The sequence below is a fragment of the Oncorhynchus tshawytscha genome, linkage group LG01, assembly GCF_018296145.1.
Source record: "Oncorhynchus tshawytscha isolate Ot180627B linkage group LG01, Otsh_v2.0, whole genome shotgun sequence".
NCBI lineage: Eukaryota > Metazoa > Chordata > Actinopteri > Salmoniformes > Salmonidae > Oncorhynchus > Oncorhynchus tshawytscha.
Genome location: NC_056429.1, coordinates 14,573,610 through 14,596,677, shown reverse-complemented (window position 1 = coordinate 14,596,677; position 23,068 = coordinate 14,573,610).

The window sequence follows — 23,068 nt, the reverse complement described above, 5'->3', positions numbered from 1 at the left end:
CTGGGAAACTGGTCAGATTTGAAGGAATGATGGATGGCGCTAAATACAGGGAAATTCTTGAGGGAAACCTGTTTCAGAGATTTGAGACTCACTTCCAGCAGGACCGTGACCATAAGCATACTGCTGAAGCAACACTCGAGTGGTTGAAGGGGAAACATTTAAATGTATTGGAATGGCCTAGTCAAAGCCCAGACCTCAATCCAATTGAGAATTTGTGGTATAACTTAAAGATTGCTGTACACCAGTGGAACCCATCCAACTTGAAGGAGCTGGAGCAGTTTTGCCTTGAAGAATGGGCAAAAATCCCAGTGGCTAGATTTGCCAAGTTTATAGAGACATACCCCAAGAGACTTGCAGCTGTAATTGCTGCAAAAGGTGGCTCTACAAAGTATTGACTTTGGGGGGTGACTAGTTACGCACAGTCAAGTTTTCTGTTTTTTGTCTTATTTTTTGTTTATTTCACAATAAAAAAGATTTTGCATCTTCAAAGTGATGGGCATGTTGTGTAAATCAAATGATACAACCCCCCCAAAAAATACATTTTAATTCTAGGTTGTAGGACAACAAAAGAGGAAAAATGCCAAGGGGGGTGAATACTTTCACAAGCCACAGTACACTACATGATTATCATAGAGATGTAGAATCTTACATTGATTACCCAGTTGCAATGCAGTAGTGAATTTGGAGGTTTAAAAAGGCTTGTAATTATAATTTCCATTTCGAAATGTCAAACTTGATTTTACTTGATAATCCACATAATAATTCACGTATCTTATTGCTGCAGGATTCATACCCTGCTGTAGCAAACTAGCTCAAATTAAGATCCAACATATGTAACTGACTCTGATGGGATACCGTGGACAGAATGAATGTCTTCAGGAAAAGTAAAGAGGTTATCCCATGAGACTCTCTTTCACAATATTGACAAAGAACAAGAACATTGTGTCAAATGGAACCCATTTACAGTATGTGTTGGTACAGAGAGGCGATTGTCTTGGCACCGAAAACCAACCTATTGGATGACTTCACTATTTTCATTAAACAAAAATGTAGCAAAGTGGAGTGGACCACAAGGACAGAAAAATAAAGCAAGGAGAGAGACAAAAAGGGGACAGTAACTGCCACTACCACCTCAGTAACTGCCACTACCACCCACTACCACGCATATCGTTAGTAGCCGCCAGGCTTGCCCAAACCAAATATGTATGTCTCTTAGACTATATTTGGCTATAGGGGTTTGGGGTTATGGGTTTGTGTCCTTGTAGTGCTGTTCTCACCTGCCGGCCTCGTCGGCCAGACGAGGCACCGGGTGCCACTGGGCCGTTTTAAGTGTCCTCTTGTCTTGTCACTCCGGCTGGTGCGTCCCTCTGCTCTCTGTGTTTCCCCATCAGAGCCCTGACGAGGATGAGGAGTGACACAGGAGGATCAAACACCAGAGCGTCTTGGGTAAATATTCTGATGCTGTGATCTTAGCTGAGGTCTGCCTGCCTGCCTGCCTGCCTGCCTGCCTGCCTGCCTGCCTGCCTGCCTGCCTGTCTGTATGTCTGCCTGCCTGCCTGCCTGTCTGTCTGTTTGTTTGTCTGTCTGCTCACCAAGGGCCTGATGAGAACAGGGCCACCACTGTTAGAGACTCTGCCTGACGAGGGCCACCACTGTTGGGGTTGGGAACTCTGCCGGCCAGGTGGGACTTCATTGTTGTAAAGTTGAAGCTGCAAATGAACAACATATATGTATCAGGAATGTGGTATAGAATAGGGTTGTATCACCAGATGGAAAATGGGTATTTGTGTCAATAATAGTATGTGACAATGGTTAGATGTTCCTGTTTTGATCATGGATTCACAACATTTCTGAAACATGGCCTGTTATCCAACTGACAGATAGATTATTGGGATATTGTAATAAGCCATTTCATCTTCAAATCTTCATCTTCAAATAGACTTGATCAATAAAAACCAAGTGGGAGAAGAATAACAGGTAGCGTACATCTTCTGTTCTGTTCCATCAGAGCTGATTATCTGGCTAAAGGGGTTAGCAAGGTAGGACCAGACAGGGAGCTCATCATTATCATCACACACACACACACACACACACACACACACACACACACACACACACACACACACACACACACACACACACACACACACACACACACACACACACACACACACACACACACACACACACACACACACACACACACACACACACACACACACACACACACACACACACTCTGTTACATGACCATGTCCCTGAGCTGTGGGGTAATATGACCCTCATTAGGACTGACAATGCAGTCAGTCACACAGAGAACTTTAGGGTAGGGAATGAGTTCTGAGTGTTTATGAGTTAATGTTCAGAATGTTGTCATATTACCATGTCATTAACTGCAAGCGCACACACACACACAAACACACACACACAGAGAGAGAGAGACAGTAGCAGCCTCTGAAGGTCACGTCTGGGTGGGCTGCTGCTACAAAAGGTATGCTGTCATAACGTCCTGTTTTTAGAGGGCTCCTCTTCAAAGAAGGTGTTTACAGTGGGTGTGGCACATGACACCCCAGGGCCTAGAGAACACACACAGGTGCGCACGTGCACTCACACACAAACACACACAGACATACACGCACACACACGCACAGACAGACAGACACACACAGACACACCCACACACACACACACACACAGTCAAGCTGGTGTTTCGGACGGTGCTCAGAGTCCAATGAGACAGCCGCCCACCACTGAGAGAGGAGGGTTTGGTTTCACCATGGTATCTCATAGAGTTACACTGTCCTTTAAATGGCTAAATGCCCACCCCCTGACTCCACTGACACCACTCCCACCGACACAAGCCAGGATACGGTATCCCAATATCACGTTGTCACTGTGGTTCCCTTGTCTCACAGGATATATTCAAATCCTTTTTGAGCTTTGGCAAGGTTTGAAAATACACAATAGAGACCTGGTGTGTATTCCCCAAAACATAAATATCATCGTCAGCACTAAGATCATTGATCATTGATTTTGAGTCTATTGGTAGGCTATGGACACACATTGATCTTAATGCTAAAGATGATCTTTGTATTTTTGGAAAAGTCCGCCCTGGTTGATATATGATCGAACCCCTCATCATTCGATGGCAGTTTTGAATCAAACAGTACTTTGATGTACCAGTGATGAAGGATGTGGATGTAGAAGACCTAATAAATCACTGGTACATGCAGCGACACTGGTACACGCAGCGATACTCAATTAGTATTTGGTAGCATTGCCTTGAAATAGTTTAACTTGGGTCAAACGTTTCGGGTAGCCTTCCACAAGCTTCCGACAATAAGTTGGGTGAATTTTGGCCCATTCCTCCTGACAGAGCTGGTGTAAATGAGTCAGGTTTGTAGGACTCCTTGCTCACACACAATTTTTCAGTTCTGCCCACAAATATTCTATGGGATTGAGGTCGGGGCTTTGTGATGGCCATTCCAAAACTTGACTTTTTTTTATCCTTAAGCCATTTTGCCACAACTTTGCAAGTATGCTTGGGGTCATTGTCCATTTGGAAACCCATTTTTACATTTTTTATTTTACCTTTATTTAACTAGGCAAGTCAGTTAAGAACTAATTCTAATTTTCAATGACGGCCTAGGAACAGTGGGTTGCCTTGTTCAGTGCCTTGTTCAGGGGCAGAACGACAGAATTGTACCTTGTCAGCTCGGGGACGACCAAGCTTTAACTTCCCACGACCAAGCTTTAACTACCTGACTGATGTCTTGAGATGTTGTTTCAATATATCCACATAATTTTCCTTCCCATGATGCCATCTCTTTTGTGAAGTGCACCAGTCCCTCCTGCAGCAAAGCACCCCCACAACATGATGCTGCCACCCCCGTGCTTCATGGTTGGGTTGGTGTTCTTTGGCTTGCAAGCCTCCCCCTATTCCCTCCAAACATAACGATGGTCATTATTGCCAAACAGTTATATTTTTGTTTCATCAGACCAGAGGACATTTCTCCAAAAAGTATGATCTTTGTCCCCATGTGCAGTTGTAAACCATAGTCTGGCTTTTTTATGGTGGTTTTGGAGCAGTGGCTTCTTCCTTGCTGAGTGGCCTTTCAGGTTATGTCGATATAGAACTCGTTTTACTGTGGATATAGATAATTTTGTACCTGTTTTCTCCAGCATCAGTTGTTCTGGGATTGATATGCACTTTTCACACCAGTACATTCATCTCTAGGAGACAGAATGCATCTCCTTCCTGAGCGGTATGACGGCTGCGTGGTCCCATGGTGTTTATACTTGCGTACTATTGTTTATACAGATCAATGTGGTACCTTCAGGCATTTGAACATTTCTCCCAAGGATGAATCAGACTTGTGGAAGTCTACCATTGTTTTTCTGGGGTTTTGGCTGATTTCTTTTGATTTTCCCCTCATGTCTAGCAAAGAGGCACTGAGTTTGAAGGTAGGCCTTGAAATACATCCACAGGTACACCTCCAATTGACTCAAATGATGTCAATTAGCCTATCAGAAGATTCTAAAGCCATGACACCCTTTTCTGGAATTTTCCAAGCTGTTTAAAGGCACAGTCAACTTAGTGTATGTAAACTTAGTGTATGTACCCACTGGAATTGTGATACAGTGAATTATAAGTCAAATAATCTGTCTGTAAACAATTGTTGGAAAAATTACTTGTGTCATGCACACAGTAGATGTCCTAACCGACTTGCCAAAACTATAGTTTGTTAACAAGAAATGTGTGGAGTGGTTGAAAACAAGTTTTAATGACTCCAACCTAAGTGTATGTAAACATCCGACTTCAACTGTAATTAGACCCAACCAAATAATGAGAAAACAACAAAATAATTACTTCACACATTGGAAAGAATTTACCAAAAAGCAGAGCAAATTGGAATGCTATTTGGCCCTAAACAGAGAGTACACAGTGGCAGAATACCTGACCACTGTGACTGACCCCAAATTAAGGAAAGCTTTGACTATGTACAGTCTCAGAGAGCATAGCCTTGCTATTGAGAGAGGCCTATGTAGGCACACCTGGTTCTCAAGAGAAGACAGGATATGTGCTCACTGCCCACAAAATGAGGTGGAAAGTGAGCTGCACCTCCTAACCTCCTGCCAAATGTATGACCATATTAGAGACACATATTTCCCTCAGATTACACAGACCCACAAAGAATTCCAAAACAAATTCAAATTTGATAAACTCCAATATCTACTGGGTGAAATGCCAGTGTGCCATTACAGCAGCAAGATTTGTGGTCTATTGCCACAAGAAAAAGGCACCAGTGAAGAACAAACACCATTGTAAATACAACCCATATTTATGTTTATTTATTTGCCTTTTTGTACTTAAACTATTTGCACATCATTATAACACTGTACATAGCCATAATGTGACATTGAAATGTGTCTATTCTTATGAAGCTTGTGAGTATTATGTTTACTGTTCATTGTTGATTGTTTATTTCACTTTAGTTTATTATCTATTTAACTTGCTTAGGCAATGTAAATATATGTTTCCCATGCTAATAAAGCCCTTTGAATTGAATTGTTAGAGAGAGAGATGAAACCATTTACAGCAGTGGATGGAGGCTGCTGAGGGGAGGATGGCTCATAATAATGTCTGGAACGGAGCAAATGGAATGACATGGAAACCATGTGTTTGATGTATTTGATACTATTACACTCATTCCGCTCCAGCCATTACTACGACCCCGTCCTCCCGATTAAGGTGCCACCAGTCTCCTTTGATCTACAGATGGGGTCTGCCAAATAAAATACCATCACTCTAAAGCTTACTTCAGGCCTCATCAGGTGATGATCATGCAAATCGTTACAACAAATGGCTAAAGGAGGGTTCTTGATAGGCCTCCTTTGATCAAGTAGGCATCTCCTGATCATTTGGCCACTCGACAGGGTTGGGTTAGGTTACTTTCTGAATGTAATCTGTTACATTTTTTAAAATCTTTTTTTTTTAAGAGGGTGGATCAGCTTAATATTGCGGAAAGAATGTTGCTTCCAATGTAATTGTCTGCATCATTTCCAATCCCCCATATTTTTGGGGTAAATATATATATCCATACACGCATGCATACATATACACAAATATACATACAAATACCTATATAGACATACATACTTTTTTAAAGAATATACCTTTATTATTATTCCCCGCAAACCCTTCCGCCGATCCCCCAATTGGAGTAAACTAATTAACACTTCTGCTTTTACCTTCAATTTATACATCTTATACACATTTTACAGACACAGTCTACTTTACAATAGTTCTCTCTTGTTTGTTCTTAGTCCTTCCTCTATTTCTGATGTCCATCCAGTTTGATTTCTATTTGTAACTATGCTATTTCACAAAAGTTCCGATCCTATATACATTTTACAGATCCAGTATGTTTTACATTGTTTATCTTGTTATTTGTTACAGTTTTTGTAACAGTAATCGGTTACAGTTACTAGTTATCTATCCAAAATTGTAATCTGTATGTCACTTTTGGATTACACCTATTCAATAATATAATCTTACTACTTTCAGTTACTTTTGGATTACTTTTCCCTTAAGAGGCATGAGATGAAAATGTAATATAATGCCGTTTAGCTGGAGCTTTGATCCAAAGAGAATTGCAGTCATACGTTTTAAGAAGACTTAAAGGATCCATCAAACACATTTGGTGTGTCATCATAGTGTTCTCTGACTTGTGGTCAGACTCAATCAGGTGGAACAAACTTAAACTTGTACCTTTTTTTGGTCGTTGTCTTTTTGTTCTAAATCTAAACCCCAGTCGTTCGTTCTAAATGTTCCGTTGCCATGATGGTTGGCAACTTCCTTATCCCTTGCATGCTAGCTAGCCAACTTCAAATCAAATCAAATCCAATTTTATTTGTCAGATGCGCCGAATACAACAGGTGTAGACCTTACAGTGAAATGCTTACTTACAAGACCTTAACCAACAATGCAGTTTTAAGAAAATACCAACAACAACAAAAAAGTCAGAGATAAGAGTTACAAATAATTAAAGAGCAGCAGCAAATAACAATCGTGGGGTAATATACAGGGGGTACCGGTACAGGGTCAATGTTAATGTGCGAGGGCACCGGTGTCGAGGTAATTGAGGTAATATGTGCATGTAGGTAGAGTTATTAAAGTGACTATGCATAGATAATAACAGAGAGTAGCAGCAGCGTTCCAGAGGGGGAGGGGGGCAATGATTAGCTGTTCAGGAGTCTTATAGCTTGGGGGTAGAAGCTATTTAGGAGACTCTTGGACCTAGACTTGGCGCTCTGGCACTGTTTTCCGTGCGGTAGCAGAGAGAACAGTCCATTACTATGGTGGCTGAAGTCTTTGACCATTTTTAAGGCCTTTCTCTGACACCACCTATTATATAGGTCCTGGATGGCAGGAAGCTTGGCCCAAGTGATGTGCTGGGCCGTTCGCACTACCCTCTGTAGTGCCTTGCGGTCGGAGGCCGGGCAGCTGCCATACCAGACAGTGATGCAACCAGTCAGGATGCTCTTGATGGTGCAGCTGGAAAACCTTTTGAGGATCAGAGAACCCATGCCAAATCTTTTCAGTCTCCTGAGGGTGAATAGGTTTTGTCGTGCCCTCTTCACAACTGTCTTGGTGTGCTTGGACCATGTTAGTTTGTTGGTGATGTGGACGTCAAGGAACTTGAAGCTCTCACCCTGCTCCACTGTAGCCCCGTCGATGAGAATGGGTGTGTGCTCAGTCCTCCTGTCCCTGTAGTCCACAATCATCTCCTTTGTCTTGATCACGTTGAGGGAGAGGTTGTTGTCCTGGAAGACGTTTAGTCCCAGGATCATTAGATTAGTGATGAGCTTTGAGGGCGTTCTCGATGTACTTATTGATAAAGCCAATGACTGATGTGGTGTACTCCTCAATGCCATCGGAAGAATCCCGGAACATATTCCAGTCTGTGCTAGAAAGCAGTCCTGTAGTTTAGCATCTGCTTCATCTGACCACTTTTTTATAAACCGAGTCACAGTCAATTTAAACAGTGCAGCCAGAATAACAGAAAAAAAGCTGCATTTTAGTTTTGTTTAAGCTGTTTTCTAGTGATTTTTGGGGGGATAAATTCATAACAATGAGATAATGATGTGCGATTTCACCTGGCATAAAACACTTGCTCTCTTGCCAGGACACCGTTCAGAGAATCTTGCCAACTACACAGCTAACACAATCACTTCAAACTGAAGCTGGAATAACACTCTAGCTGCATTTTCTTTGTTTATATCCATAAAAATGATGCTGATTCATGATTTCGACTGTCTGAGAAAATGTTTTCAGCCTGTCTGTCTGGCCCCGACTCCCGACACGTTCATTACTATGGGACAGACTGGAGATTGAATTTCAATATGGAAACAATGTTGCAAATGTCGGAGAGACAGACAGCAAAGTTAATACCTGGACCCTCTCTTCACATTTCAAGGCCGCGTTAAAATATTAACTCAGACAAAGACCAAGCCCCACTCAGGTGATACCTCCCATCCCAGCATCAATTCCCTCCTGAGTGGCGCAGCGGTCTAAGGCACTGCATCTCAGTGCTGGAGGCATGACTACAGACCCTGGTTTGATTCCAGGCTGTATCACAACCAGCCGTGATTTGGAGTCCCATAGGGCGATGCACAATTGGCCCAGCTTCGTCCGGGTTAGGGTTTGGCCGAGGTAGGCCGTCATTGTAAATAAGAATTTGTTCTTAACTGACTTGCCTGGTTAAATGAAAATGATTGTTGTAATGTTCCCTATGTGGACAGGGGTGTTGTCAGTTATAATCTCCGTACCCATTAGTTTGTACTCCACTCTTAGATCTGCTATTGTTAGCTCAAAAGAGAATCCAACTGTGGTCTGCTCACCCAGTGTTTTTTAGTTTGAATTTCCTAAACTTGAACACCTCCTCGGTTTTCAAATCACGTAGAGGGTTTGGGCTGTTGCACAATAGCAACCCATGTAAGTCAATTTATAACATTCCATCATTGGTTACTCTGAGAGTTCCTCATATTGGCATTGGCTGCGGCCTCATGGCCTATGGTGCTAACCTTGGAAAGGTAATTCCAATTTCTACTCCTTCCTTTATTACTAATAGGGATAGACCAAATGGTGCAGTTCTGTGCAATCTCAAATCAAATCAAATGTTATGTCACATGCGCCGAATACAACATGTGTAGACCTACCGTGAAATGCTTACTTACAAGCCCTTAACCAACAATACAGTTCAAGAAATAGTGTTTAAAAAATATTTTCTAAATAAACATAAGTAAAAAATTAAACAAAAAGTTACACGATAAAATAACAATAGCAAGGCTATATACAGCTGGTACCGGTACCGAGTCAATGTGCAGGGGTACAGGTTAGTCGAGGTAATTTGCACATGTAGGTAGGGGTAAAGTGACTACGCATAGATAATAAACAGCGAGTAGCAGCAATGTAAATAGACCAGGCGGCCATTTGATTACTTGCTCAGCAGTCTTATGGCTTGTGGGTAGAAGCTCTTAAGGAGCTGTGCAGTAGCAGAGAGAACAGTCTATGACAGGGGTGACTGGAGTCTTTGACAATTTTTGGGGCCTTCCCCTGACACCTTATTATATCAATATCAACCACCAGACAGGGCCTGCAACCAACTATTGAACGTAGCTTGTTTGAGTTGGATACTCCATGTGACTTTAAAAATCGTAAAGGAATTGGTTTGATGCATCTGAACATTAGGAGCCTGCTTCCTAAACTGGATTACATGTAGATCTGGGCTATGCAACAGAATCCAGACATTCTGGTATTGACTGAAACGTGGATCTCTGGGGACATTTTGGACTCTGATATTAATATTGAGGGTTATGGATTGGCCATTCTTATTTTAAAAAAATCTCTGTCTCTTTAATTAAATCCATTTCCCTTGCCAAAATGTTTTGGATACTATCTTTAAGTCTTTGTCTGGGGAAAATGTTATCCATAATGTCACACCCTGATCTGTTTCACCTGTCTTTGTGCTTGTCTCCACCCCCCTCCAGGTGTCGCCTATCTTCCCCATTACCCCATGTGTATTTATACCTGTGTTCTCTGTTTGTCTGTTGCCAGTAAGTTTTGCTTGTCAAGCCTACCAGCATTTTTCCCCTTGCACTTGTCTGTTTCTAGTTCCTGTTTTCCTGGTTTTGACCATTCTGCCTGCTTGTCACACCACACTGGATTATTGACCTCTGCCTGCCCTGGCCCTGAGATTGCCTGCCGTTCTGTACCTTTTGGACTCTGATCTGGATTACTGACCTCTGCTTGCCCTTGACCTGTCGTTCTGCCTGCCCCCTGTTCTAGTAATAAACTTTTGTGACTTCGACACTGTCTGCATCTGGGTCTTCCTTAAAACGTGATACATAACTGTTATAGGGGGGAGTTAACTCATTTGTTGTCGTCTTTTACTATATCAGTCTATCTAATGAGGGGAAAGAATTCCAGAGTCTTTCTGGGTAATCATAGTGTCAGGCACAAAGGCATCCGTCCGGGTCTTACTAGGCTCTTTGCACCCCTATCTCCTTTCGCAATGTTGGACAACAACATTTTCAAAAGACTGAGCGAAAGCGCATCGGTCTGTTGAGCTGACAAGGTTAAACCTGCAAAAATGACAAAAGCATCATGAAAGTTTGAAGAGTACCCTGAAAAAACAGTTCAAGTGCACATAACAAGAGCTTGTTTGAGGCAGACACTGGTATCAGGTACCGGCAATGAAATGGTGGTTCCAACTAAAGGCTCAGGTTTCCTGTGTTTCATGATCATTAATTCAATCAATTAATCAATCAACTGTTAATCAATCAACTTTATAAAGCCCTTTTTACATCAGCCGATGTCACAAAGTGCTGTACATTAATTGTATTTACATTGTATGTGTCTCCCCTCCGTCTATAGGCCTCAATTAGTAGAGTAGTGACATGAGCTGAGGAGAGGGCTGTTGATGACGATGCCGATTATGGTTATTAGACAGCTGCTGCCCCTGGTAAAAGACAAAGCTCAGTGATCTGTTTCCCAGCTGTGTACTGCCCACCAAACGTAGCTAGAGAGGCCCTCTCTCTTTCTGCCTTACCAATGAGCTGAGTAATTATCATACAGTAGGTGTTTGCAAGACAGCAAAAACAGATATGGGACCAGGCTAGCCCAGCCATACTACCTCTCACAACACGGAGAGAGAAATACCAATGTATGACAAAAGAGTTGGGCATTGATTCAGTTAGATGATTCAGTTAGATGGACCTGCTATAGCAATGTTTCCTGTCTTATTATGAAAACTGCTCTGGAACTACAGTTTCCCTCAGGCATTAGGCAAGTGCTTGGCCATCATTATAGTTTGACTCTTGTGATGAGAGACAGGAATGCAAATGGAATGGCTACATTCCGACACTGGCCGTTGGCACATTGAGACTCACATCAACAAGGTCAAAAATAGTCCATTGGCAGAAATTATTGACCAATAAAAGGACTAAAAAATACCAACACAATTTATGATCATAATAAGCTACAATTATAGGCATTTAGCAAAAATATATCAGGATTTGTTGCTGTTACCTTCACAATGAAGACACAAACAGCTAATTTTTTAATTTTTATTTAACCTTTATTTAACTAGGCAAGTCAGTTAAGGACAAATTCTAATTTATAATGACTGCCAACATCGGCCAAACCCAGATCCAGATGACGCTGGGTCAATTGTGTGTGTGTGGGGGGGGTTGTCTTGCCACACTGAGCCATCCCAGACAATCAATAAGTATTATGGTCAATCCAACCGGGGAAAGACGGGGAACTACATCCTGTGTCAGACTACCAGACAATAGAGTAGAGGTTAGCTAAGACAAACAGAACATAGAGCTGCTCCTGGATGGCACATCTATATATTTGGAGGCGGTTTCGCGGACACAGATTAAGCCTGATCCTAGACTGAATCTCAATTCAACGGCTCAGACGCAAGAGGTATGTGGCAGGGTCTACAGTCAATCACGGACTACAAGAAGAAAACCAGCCCAGTCACGGACCAGAATGTCTTGCTCCCAGGCAGACTAAATAACTTTTTTGCCCGCTTTGAGGACAATACAGTGCCACCGACACGGCCTGCAACAAAAACATGCGGACTCTCCTTCACTGCAGCCGAGGCGAGTAAAACATTTAAGCGTGTTAACCCTCGCAAGGCTGCAGGCCCAGACGGCATCCCCAGCCGCGCCCTCAGAGCATGCGCAGACCAGCTGGCCGGTGTGTTCACGGACATATTCAATCAATCCCTATACCAGTCTGCTGTTCCCACATGCTTCAAGAGGGCCACCATCGTTCCTGTTCCCAAGAAAGCTAAGGTAACTGAGCTAAACGACTACCGCCCCGTAGCACTCACTTCCGTCATCATGAAGTGCTTTGAGAGACTAGTCAAGGACCATATCACCTCCACCCTACCTGACACCCTAGACCCACTCCAATTTGCTTACCGCCCAAATAGGTCCACAGACGATGCAATCTCAACCACACTGCACACTGCCCTAACCCATTTGGACAAGAGGAATACCTATGTGAGAATGCTGTTCATCGACTACAGCTCGGCATTCAACACCATAGTACCCTCCAAGCTCGTCATCAAGCTCGAGACCCTGGGTCTCGACCCCCCCCTGTGCAACTGGGTACTGGACTTCCTGACAGGCCGCCCCCAGGTGGTGAGGGTAGGCAACAACATCTCCACCCCGCTGATCCTCAACACTGGGGCCCCACAAGGGTGCGTTCTGAGCCCTCTCCTGTACTCCCTGTTCACCCACGACTGCGTGGCCACGCACGCCTCCAACTCAATCATCAAGTTTGCGGACGACACAACAGTGGTAGGCTTGATTACCAACAACGATGAGACGGCCTACAGGGAGAAGGTGAGGGCCCTCGGAGTGTGGTGTCAGGAAAATAACCTCACACTCAACGTCAACAAAACTAAAGAGATGATTGTGGACTTCAGGAAACAGCAGAGGGAAACACCCCCCTATCCACATCGATGGAACAGTAGTGGAGAGGGTAGTAAGTTTTAAGTTCCTCGGCATACACATCACAGACAAACTGAATTGGTCCACTCACACAGACAGCATCGTGAAGAAGGCGCAGCAGCGCCTCTTCAACCTCAGGAGGCTGAAGAAATTCGGCTTGTCACCAAAAGCACTCACAAACTTCTACAGATGCACAATCGAGAGCATCCTGGTGGGCTGTATCACCGCCTGGTACGGCAACTGCTCCGCCCACAACCGTAAGGCTCTCCAGAGGGTAGTGAGGTCTGCACAACGCATCACCGGGGGCAAACTACCTGCCCTCCAGGACACCTACACCACCCGATGTTACAGGAAGGCCATAAAGATCATCAAGGACAACAACCACCCAAGCCACTGCCTGTTCACCCCGCTATCATCCAGAAGGCGAGGTCAGTACAGGTGCATCAAAGCTGGGACCGAGAGACTGAAAAACAGCTTCTATCTCAAGGCCATCAGACTGTTAAACAGCCACCACTAACATTGAGTGGCTGCTGCCAACACACTGACTCAACTCCAGCCACTTTAATAATGGGAATTGATGGGAAATGATGTAAAATATATCACTAGCCACTTTAAACAATGCTACCTAATATAATGTTACACACCCTACATTATTCATCTCATATGCATACGTATATACTGTACTCTATATCATCTACTGCATCCTTATGTAATACATGTATCACTAGCCACTTTAACTATGCCACTTTGTTTACATACTCATCTCATATGTATATACGGTACTCGATACCATCTACTGTATCTTGCCTAAGCTGCTCTGTACCATCACTCATTCATATATCTTTATGTACATATTCTTTATCCCCTTACACTGTGTATAAAACAGTAGTTTTTTTTTTGGAATTGTTAGTTAGATTACTTGTTGGATTATTACTGCATTGTCGGAACTAGAAGCACAAGCATTTCGCTACACTCGCATTAACATCTGCTAACCATGTGTATGTGACAAATACAATTTGATTTGATTTGATTTGACTTTTAAACTGGACTAAATTAAATGGTTTCTCTGACATGGTTAAAATAGTCTCAGACCTTCCCTGGTCTAGATTTTAAAAGTGATTTACAGAAAGACAATTAGATGTAGATTTAAGTGAAGGCTTCAATTAAACCTGTCCAGAGGCAGGTTTAACTTCAGATGAATGGATGTTGGCCCCCAGGTTGACCTTGGCACTGACTACCTGGACTACAGTATTTCACTGATGATCAAAAAGCACCACCAAGGCCAGACAGAAGAGAGGTTATAGACAGGAGCAACCAACTGAATGATTTTTATATAAACAGTTTCCTTATGTACAAAAAAATGCAGCTGACATCATTGGTTTGCTTGAGCCAAGGCTTTCATCTGACTCTCTTAGGGGAAGGCTCATCCCTCCTTCCCTACAAGTACCTATCACCTTGAGACAAGGCTTTCATCTGACTCTCTTAGGGGAAGGCTCATCCCTCCTTCCCTACAACTACCTATCACCTTGAGACAAGGCTTTCATCTGACTCTCTTGGGGGAAGGCTCATCCCTCCTTCCCTACAAGTACCTATCACCTTGAGCCAAGGCTTTCATCTGACTCTCTTAGGGGAAGGCTCATCCCTCCTTCCCTACAAGTACCTATCACCTTGAGCCAAGGCTTTCATCTGACTCTCTTAGGGGAAGGCTCATCCCTCCTTCCCTACAAGTACCTATCACCTTGAGCCAAGGTTTTCATCTGACTCTCTTAGGGGAAGGCTCATCCCTCCTTCTCTACAAGTACCTGTCAACTTGTGCCAAGTCTTTCATCTGACTCTCTTAGGGGAAGGCTCATCCCTCCTTCTCTATAAGTACCTGTCACCTTGAGCCAAGGCTTTCATCTGACTCTCTTAGGGGAAGGCTCATCCCTCCTTCTCTATAAGTACCTGTCACCTTGTGCCAAGGCTTTCATCTGACTCTCTTAGGGGAAGGCTCATCCCTCCTTCCCTACAAGTACCTATCACCTTGAGACAAGGCTTTCATCTGACTCTCTTGGGGGAAGGCTCATCCCTCCTTCCCTACAAGTACCTATCACCTTGAGACAAGGCTTTCTTCTGACTCTCTTACGGGAAGGCTCATCCCTCCTTCCCTACAAGTACCTGTCACCTTGAGCCAAGGCTTTCATCTGACTCTCTTAGGGGAAGGCTCATCCCTCCTTCCCTACAAGTACCTATCACCTTGAGCCAAGGCTTTCATCTGACTCTCTTAGGGGAAGGCTCATCCCTCCTTCCATCATGAAACAGGAGATTTGTGTGGTGTAAGTGAACCGACTATATGCAGAAGAGTCCACAATGTCTGCAATGATGTACAGTATGTGAACTGAAAGACGCTGCCTAAGCCAACTACAAGGCAGAGTTCCATGAATATGGGAACTTCCCTGGAGTCATTAGCTGTATAGATGGATGTCATATTCCTATCAAGTGTCCCTCTACAGCAGACGTTGAGGAGTACAGGAAACATAAAAACTGGTTCTCAATAAATGTACAAAGTGTGTGCACTCCCAATAGCAGTTCTCCAACATTGTTGCATGTTGAAAAGGTGCAACTCATCTTTGGATGCCCAGCTTGAAGGAGGACAAAATAGTGGAATCATACTTGGTGACAGTGGTTATGCACCGACCAACTTCTTGTTCACCCCCTATCTTCATGCAATAGCACCTGAGCAACAACGGTACAACCAAGCTCATATCCACACTAGAGGTGTAGTGGAGTGCATGTTTAGTGTTTGGAAGAGTTGTTTCCAGTGTCTCAGAAATCCATTGCGCTTTCAACCAAGAAGATGCTACATTGTCATAATTTCAACAGCAGTGATTCACAATTACCTCAAGCAGCATGGCTGCCCAGATCCTGGCATTGAAGATGAGGATGACCCAGATGTTCCCATGGTTGAGGCAGACTATGACATAAATGGACTACCCTGAAGAGATGTTTTTTCTATTCAGCACTTCTCACAACAAAGATAGTGATTGAGGCAAACAAGAGCCGTGGATTGGTAACAAAAAGGGTTTTAATCACAAACGGAAAGATCGTGACACCTATCTGGTGCTGGTTTGAGAAGAACATTGGTACTGCTGCTGCTTCCTGTTTCTCCTCCTCCTTCATAGACAACTCAACATGAAGGATTTCCGCTCCTGAAATTCCATGGCCAGTTTGTCATGCATGCTCAGCCTCTTTGTCTTTATCCTCTGGCTCAGGTCAGTGACACAATCTTCCCTCCTGTCTGCTGCAGATGTAGCGGGCTGACCTTCGTCCTGTCTTCTCTCCTCCAAGCTATGGTGATCATCTGCCACTAGAAAATTATTACATTGCTGCATTAGAGAACTCTTTAGAGTTCAAGAGTTCATTACATAATTGTTATTAAGGGAGTGCAAGAGATAACTGACAACATTACTTATTTCCTGCAGTCCAGGGATGACACATGTTGAATGAATGTGTCCTACCAAATGAGGATTGGAACAGTCCCCCATCTGAACTGTCCAAATGGTCCTCATCTGGGATATCTTCCAGGGGTTGCTGGCTATCAATGATCCCGGCTAAAAGTCCCCCAGCTCATCTGTCTGTGGTCTTACTGGGGGTCCTCCACCCATCTTGAAATGCTCCCTACCAGCAACAGCATTTGTCTTCTTTAAGTAGGTTTTTATGTTTTTCCACAGGACATTAGAAAGACAATATATAAATTATATTAATAATTATGTATGATATTGTTTGTGTTGCATTTCTGTCACACAAATACATTTAGGCCCCACTGTGTTGTGTTACACAAGAAAACTAAAATTTAAAAGTGACTCTGATTTGTAAAAGTGGGCCAACAATAAATACAGTATCTTACCTGAAGTTGTTGTATCGTCCTTTTGTTTAGTTTTTCATTTGAGTTGAATTAATCAGAAATGGTATCCAGGCATTCTCTTTCTTGTTTCTGTTGAGGAATCATGCTGTTTGTTCTCAATAATTGGCTGGTTTGACACAATTCGCTTCAAGAGGGTTTTTTCAAAGTCACTGAAATTCTTTGAACATTTTCTTTTACCTCCGTCCATTGGTTGGTTTTGGGTGACTTGCTCCACACAATGCTTAGGTATTAGTGTCCCATCCCTGGTCTTTGAAGCATCCTTCACAAAGAATATCTGGTTTGTCCTTACTTACCTTATTCTGGGACTCCCTAGTCTAGAACTAATCAATCTGTCAGAATTGTCATGCCCATAGGGGGCACAGGGGAGGGGGCACGTCCCCCCATACATTTTTTGTTTGTTTGTTTCTCTGTACTTCTACTAGCCACCTAGGAATTTTATGGAATTGTCTTTAGCTAGCCCAGATAGGTTCCTAATCTCCCAAGTAGCTACCAAGAAGCTATTTTCAGGCTAGTTAGAGTAGAGTGTCTAACTATCTTAGCTGGCATGCCTTCTGGCAAGGTTGGTAGACTTTAGAAAAGAAAGCAAAAACTAAATGTACTGAATAAGAGAGAAGTCTATTTAAGAACGACCATGCAGCCATCCTCACATACAGTGGGGAGAACAATTATTTGATACACTGCCGAATTTTCAGGTTTTCCTACTTACAAAGCATGTAGAGGTCTGTCATTTTTATCATAGGTACACTTCAACTGTGAGAGACGGAATCTAAAACAAAAATCCAGAAAATCACATTGTATGATTTTTAAGTAATTAATTTGCATTTTATTGCATGACATAAGTATTTGATCACCTACCAACCAGTAAGAATTCCGGCTCTCACAGACCAGTTTTTCTTTAAGAAGCCCTCCTGTTCTCCAATCATTACCTGTATTAACTGCACCTGTTTGAACTCGTTACTTGTATAAAAGACACCTGTCCACACACTCAATCAAACAGACTCCAACCTCTCCACAATGGCCAAGACCAGAGAGCTGTGTAAGGACATCAGGGATACAATTGTAGACCTGCACAAGGCTGGGATGGGCTACAGGACAATAGGCAAGTTGCTTGGTGAGAAGGCAACAACTGTTGGTGTAATTATTAGAAAATGGAAGAAGTTCAAGATGACGGTCAATCACCCTCGGTCTGGGGCTCCATGCAAGATCTCACCTCGTGGGGCATCAATGATCATGAGGAAGGTGAGGGATCAGCCCAAAACTACACGACAGGACCTGGTCAATGACCTGAAGAGAGCTGGGACCACAGTCTCAAAGAAAACCATTAGTAACACACTACGCTGTCATGGATTAAAATCCTGCAGCGCACGCAAGGTCCCCCCTGTTCAAGCCAGCGCATGTCCAGGCCCGTCTGAAGTTTGCCAATGACCATCTGGATGATCCAGAGAAGGAATGGGAGAAGGTCACGTGGTCTGATGAGACAAAAATAGAGCTTTTTGGTCTAAACTCCACTCGCCGTGTTTGGAGGAAGAAGAAGGATGAGTACAACCCCAAGAACACCATCCCAACCGTGAAGCATGGAGGTGGAAACATCATTCTTTGGGGATGCTTTTCTGCAAAGGGGACAGGACAACTGCACCGTATTGAGGGGAGGATGGATGGGGCCTTGTATCGCGAGATCTTTGCCAACAACCTCCTTCCCTCAGTAAGAGCATTGAAGATGGGTCGTGGCTGGGTCTTCCAGCATGACAACGACCCGAAACACACAGCCAGGGCAACTAAGGAGTGGCTCCGTAAGAAGCATCTCAAGGTCCTGGAGTGGCCTAGCCAGTCTCCAGACCTGACCCCAATAGAAAATCTCTGGAGGTAGCTGAAAGTCCGTATTGCACAGCGACAGCCCCAAAACCTGAAGGATCTGGAGAAGGTCTGTATGGAGTGGGCCAAAATCCCTGCTGCAGTGTGTGCAAACCTGGTCAAGAACTAATATGATCTACTTTGATCTCTGTAATTGCAAACAAAGGTTTCTGTACCAAATATTAAGTTCTGCTTTTCTGATGTATCAAATACTTATGTCATGCAATAAAATGCAAATGAATTACTTAAAAATCATACAATTTTCTGGATTTTAGATTCCGCCTCTCACAGTTGAAGTGTACCTATGATTAAAAAAATTACAGACCCCTACATGCTTTGTAAGTAGGAAAACCTGCAAAATCGGCAGTGTATCAAATACTTGTTCTCCCCACTGTACTCCCCATTGTGTGTGTGTGTGTGTGTGTGTGTGTGTACCCCCCACACCAGCATTGTCCAAGCTGAGGGGGGTTAGGTTGGGTGCCCTGCCTGTAACCTAATGGTAATCTGTGTGTAATGTAATCTGTGGCCAGGGCTCTCCAGGCACAATGCTGCTGTTGTAGTGGTGGTCTGACAGGGTAACTCCGCCCCTCCCCCAACAGTGTTTACAGCAGGCAGCAGGTGTGAGGACAGACACCTTGACTGTCAGTCTAGCCAAACACTACGTCAGCACTCCTGTCCTGACTGTTTATAGTGTGTGTGTGTGTGTGTGTGTGTGTGTGTGTGTGTGTGTGTGTGTGTGTGTGTGTGTGTGTGTGTGTGTGTGTGTGTGTGTGTGTGTGTGTGTGTGTGTGTGTGTGTGTGTGTGTGGCTACATAACTACAACAATGTGCACAAAAACAATGCATTGTATTACTCTTTATGTAACAGTACTTTGAGCTTAGAGTTTCTAACTTAAAACAATCAATAAGAAACATTTAAATTAGATAAGCAGAGATGAATGACAGATTACAAATAGAATGATGAATCGGAATACCCAAACAGCTAATAGACAGATAACTACAAATAGTCAATCTGGTCAGGTATGACATGTGTCACTATGTTTGAGTACCGCCTTTGTACACAGAGTTCAGCTGGACAGGAACGATGACACATGTGTCCACGTTGTGCCCTTGAGTGTCTGTCCACAGCTGTGTTCCAAGCCACTGTGTGTGAGCAGACCAAACTAAAAGAAACAAAGGGGTAGAGGGACCCGGCCTGGGTTGAGTTCCTAGGACAATCCCCAGGGGGGTCTGTAACAACAGTACATTGCCACAGGCATGATTAAGGCAGCAGTTAAAAAAGTTTATTTGAGGTTGTTTTCTCGTTATAAGTCAGTATATCAGGGCATACTGTAAAGCATAATGTACCCTTTAATCCAAATCATGCCAATCAGATTGATATAATTTACACTGATTGAAAGTGTTTCCTGGAGGCCTTGGATATGTCCAAAATGGCACTGCTAACAGTTTCCTCCAGTGTCCCAGTGTCCCAGTGTCCCTGTATCCATATCGGGCTCCAACCTGTGATCCTCTGCTCGCTGACACATGTGACCGCCCTCCTTGACAACCGACCAACTATTTGAGCAAACAAAAGAAGATCTAATTCCAAAGTGCCATTTCTTTCTTCCCTACTGGCCAAGCAGGCCCCTGAGGAGCGGCCAGCCCCACGCGTCACTCATCTGCCCCCGAGAGGCAGCGGTGGCACGGGGCCCTGCTGAAACACGAGAGGGGGGAGAAGAAGAGGGGGAGGAGAAGAGGGGGAGGGGAGAGAAGGGGTAGTCAGAGAGGAGAAGAAAGAAAGGGTACATCCTCCGTGTACAACTTCTGTCTACCATGTACAACCTCTGTGTACATCCTCTTGGACAACGTAAAACACCAAATAATGCATGCAGAACAGAATTACGCCGATACCCACTAATTATCCAAATCCAGAAAAGAGCAGTAAAATTATTCTACTGCCTAAAAGGAAACGATTCCCAAATATTCCATAACAAAGCCATCACCTTCAGAGAGATTAACCTGGAGAAGAGTCCCCTAAGCAAGCTGGTCCTTGACAGAAACACAATTAGACCCAAGCAAATCATGAGAAAACAAAAAGATACACTTTAATTTAACTAGGCAAGTCAGTTAAGAACAAATTCTTATTTATCAATGACGGCCTACCCCGGTGACACTGGACCAATTGTGCGCCACCCTATTGGACTCCCAATCACAGCCAGATGTGATACAGCCTGGATTCAAAGCATGGACTGTAGTGACGCCTCTTGCACTGAGATGCAGTACCTTAGACCGCTGCGCCAATTATGAGCCCTAATTACTTGACACATTGAAAGAATTAACATAAAAACAGCAAATTATAATGCTATTTGGCCCTAAACAAAGAGTACACAGTGGCAGAATACCTGACCACTGTGACTGACCAAAAATTAAGGAAAGCTTTGACTATGTACAGTCTCAGTGAGAATAGCCTTGCTATTGAGAATGGCCGCAGTAGGTAGATCTGGCTCTCAAGAGAAGACAGGCTATGTGCACACTGCCCACAAAATGAGGTGGAACGTTAGCTGCACTTCCTAACCTCCTGCCCAATGTATGACCATATTAGAGACAAATATTTCAGTCAGATTACACAGACCCACAAATAATTAGAAAAGAAACCCAATTTTGATAAACTCCCATAACTATTGGGTGAAATACCCCAGTGTGCTATCACAGCAGCAGGATTTGTGACCTATTGCCACAAGAAAAGGGCAACCAGTGAAGAACAAACACCATTGTAAATACAACCCATATTTATGTTTATTTATTTTCTCTTAAAACATAATATGACATTTGCCATGACTTTATTCTTTGGAACTTTTGTGGGTGTTATGTTTACTGTAAAAACATATATTGTTTATTTCACTTTTGCTTATTATCTATTTCACTTGGTTTGGCATGTTTCCCATGCTAATAAAGACCCTTACATTGAAATTGAGAAAGGGAGAGAAGAGGGAAGGAGAGGAGAGTGAGGGGTGTTAGAGAGGAGTGGCGCGGGGCAGGGGAGGTCCAATATAGAAAATATGATATGAATGCAGTCACTGACACTACTTGTGGATCAACATAAACTCAGCAAAATAAGAAATGTCCTCTCACTGTCAACTGTGTTTATTTTCAGCAAGCTTAACATGTGTAAATATTTGTATGAACATAACAAGATTCAACAACTGAGACATAAACTGAAAAAGTTCCACAGACATGTGACTAACATAAATGGAATAATGTGTCTGAACAAAGGGGAGTCAAAATCAAAAGTAACAGTCAGTATCTGGTGTGGCCACCAGCTGCATAAAGTACTGCAGTGCATCTCCTCCTCATGGACTGCACCAGATTTGCCAGTTCTTGCTGTGAGAGGTTACCCCACTCTTCCACCAAGGCACCTGCAAGATTCAGGACATTTCTGAGGGGAATGGCCCTAGCCCTCACCTTCCGATCCAACAGGTCCCAGACGTGCTCAATGGGATTGAGATCCAGGCTCTTCGCTGGCCATGGCAGAACACTGACATTCCTGTCTTGCAGGAAATCACGCACAGAATGAGCAGTATGGCTGGTGGCATTGTCATCCTGGAGGGTCATGTCAAGATGAGCCTGCAGGAAGGGTACCACATGAGGGAGGAGGATGTCTTCCCTGTCATGCACAGCGTTGAGATTGCCTGCAATGACAACAAGCTCAGTCCGATGATGCTGTGACACACCACCCCAGACCATGACGTACCCTCCACACTCTTCAGTGAAGAGCACTTTTTTCCAGTCCTGTATGGTCCAGCAACAGTGGGTTTGTGCCCATAGGCGACATTGTTGCCAGTGATGGCTGGTGAGGACCTGCCTTTCCAAAATGCCTACAAGCACTCAGTCCAGCCTCTCTCAGCCTATTGCAGACAGTCTGAGCACTGATGGAGGGATTGTGTGTTCCTGGTATAACTCGGGCAGTACCTGTCCCGCTGGTGTGATGTTCGGATGTACCGATCCTGTGCAGGTGTTGTTACATGTGGTCTGCCACTGCGAGGACGATCAGCTGTCCGTCCTGTCTCCCTGTAGCGCTGTCTTAGGCATCTCACAGTACGGACATTGCAATTTCTTGCCCTGGCCACATCTGCCTTCCTCATAACTCCTTGCATCATGCCTAAGGCATGTTCACGCAGAGGAACTGGGACCCTGGGCATCTTTCTTTTGGTGTTATTCAGAGTCAGTAGAAAGGCCTCTTTGGTGTCCTAAGTTTTCATAACTGTGACCTTAATTGCCTACTGTCTGTAAGCTGTTAGTGTCT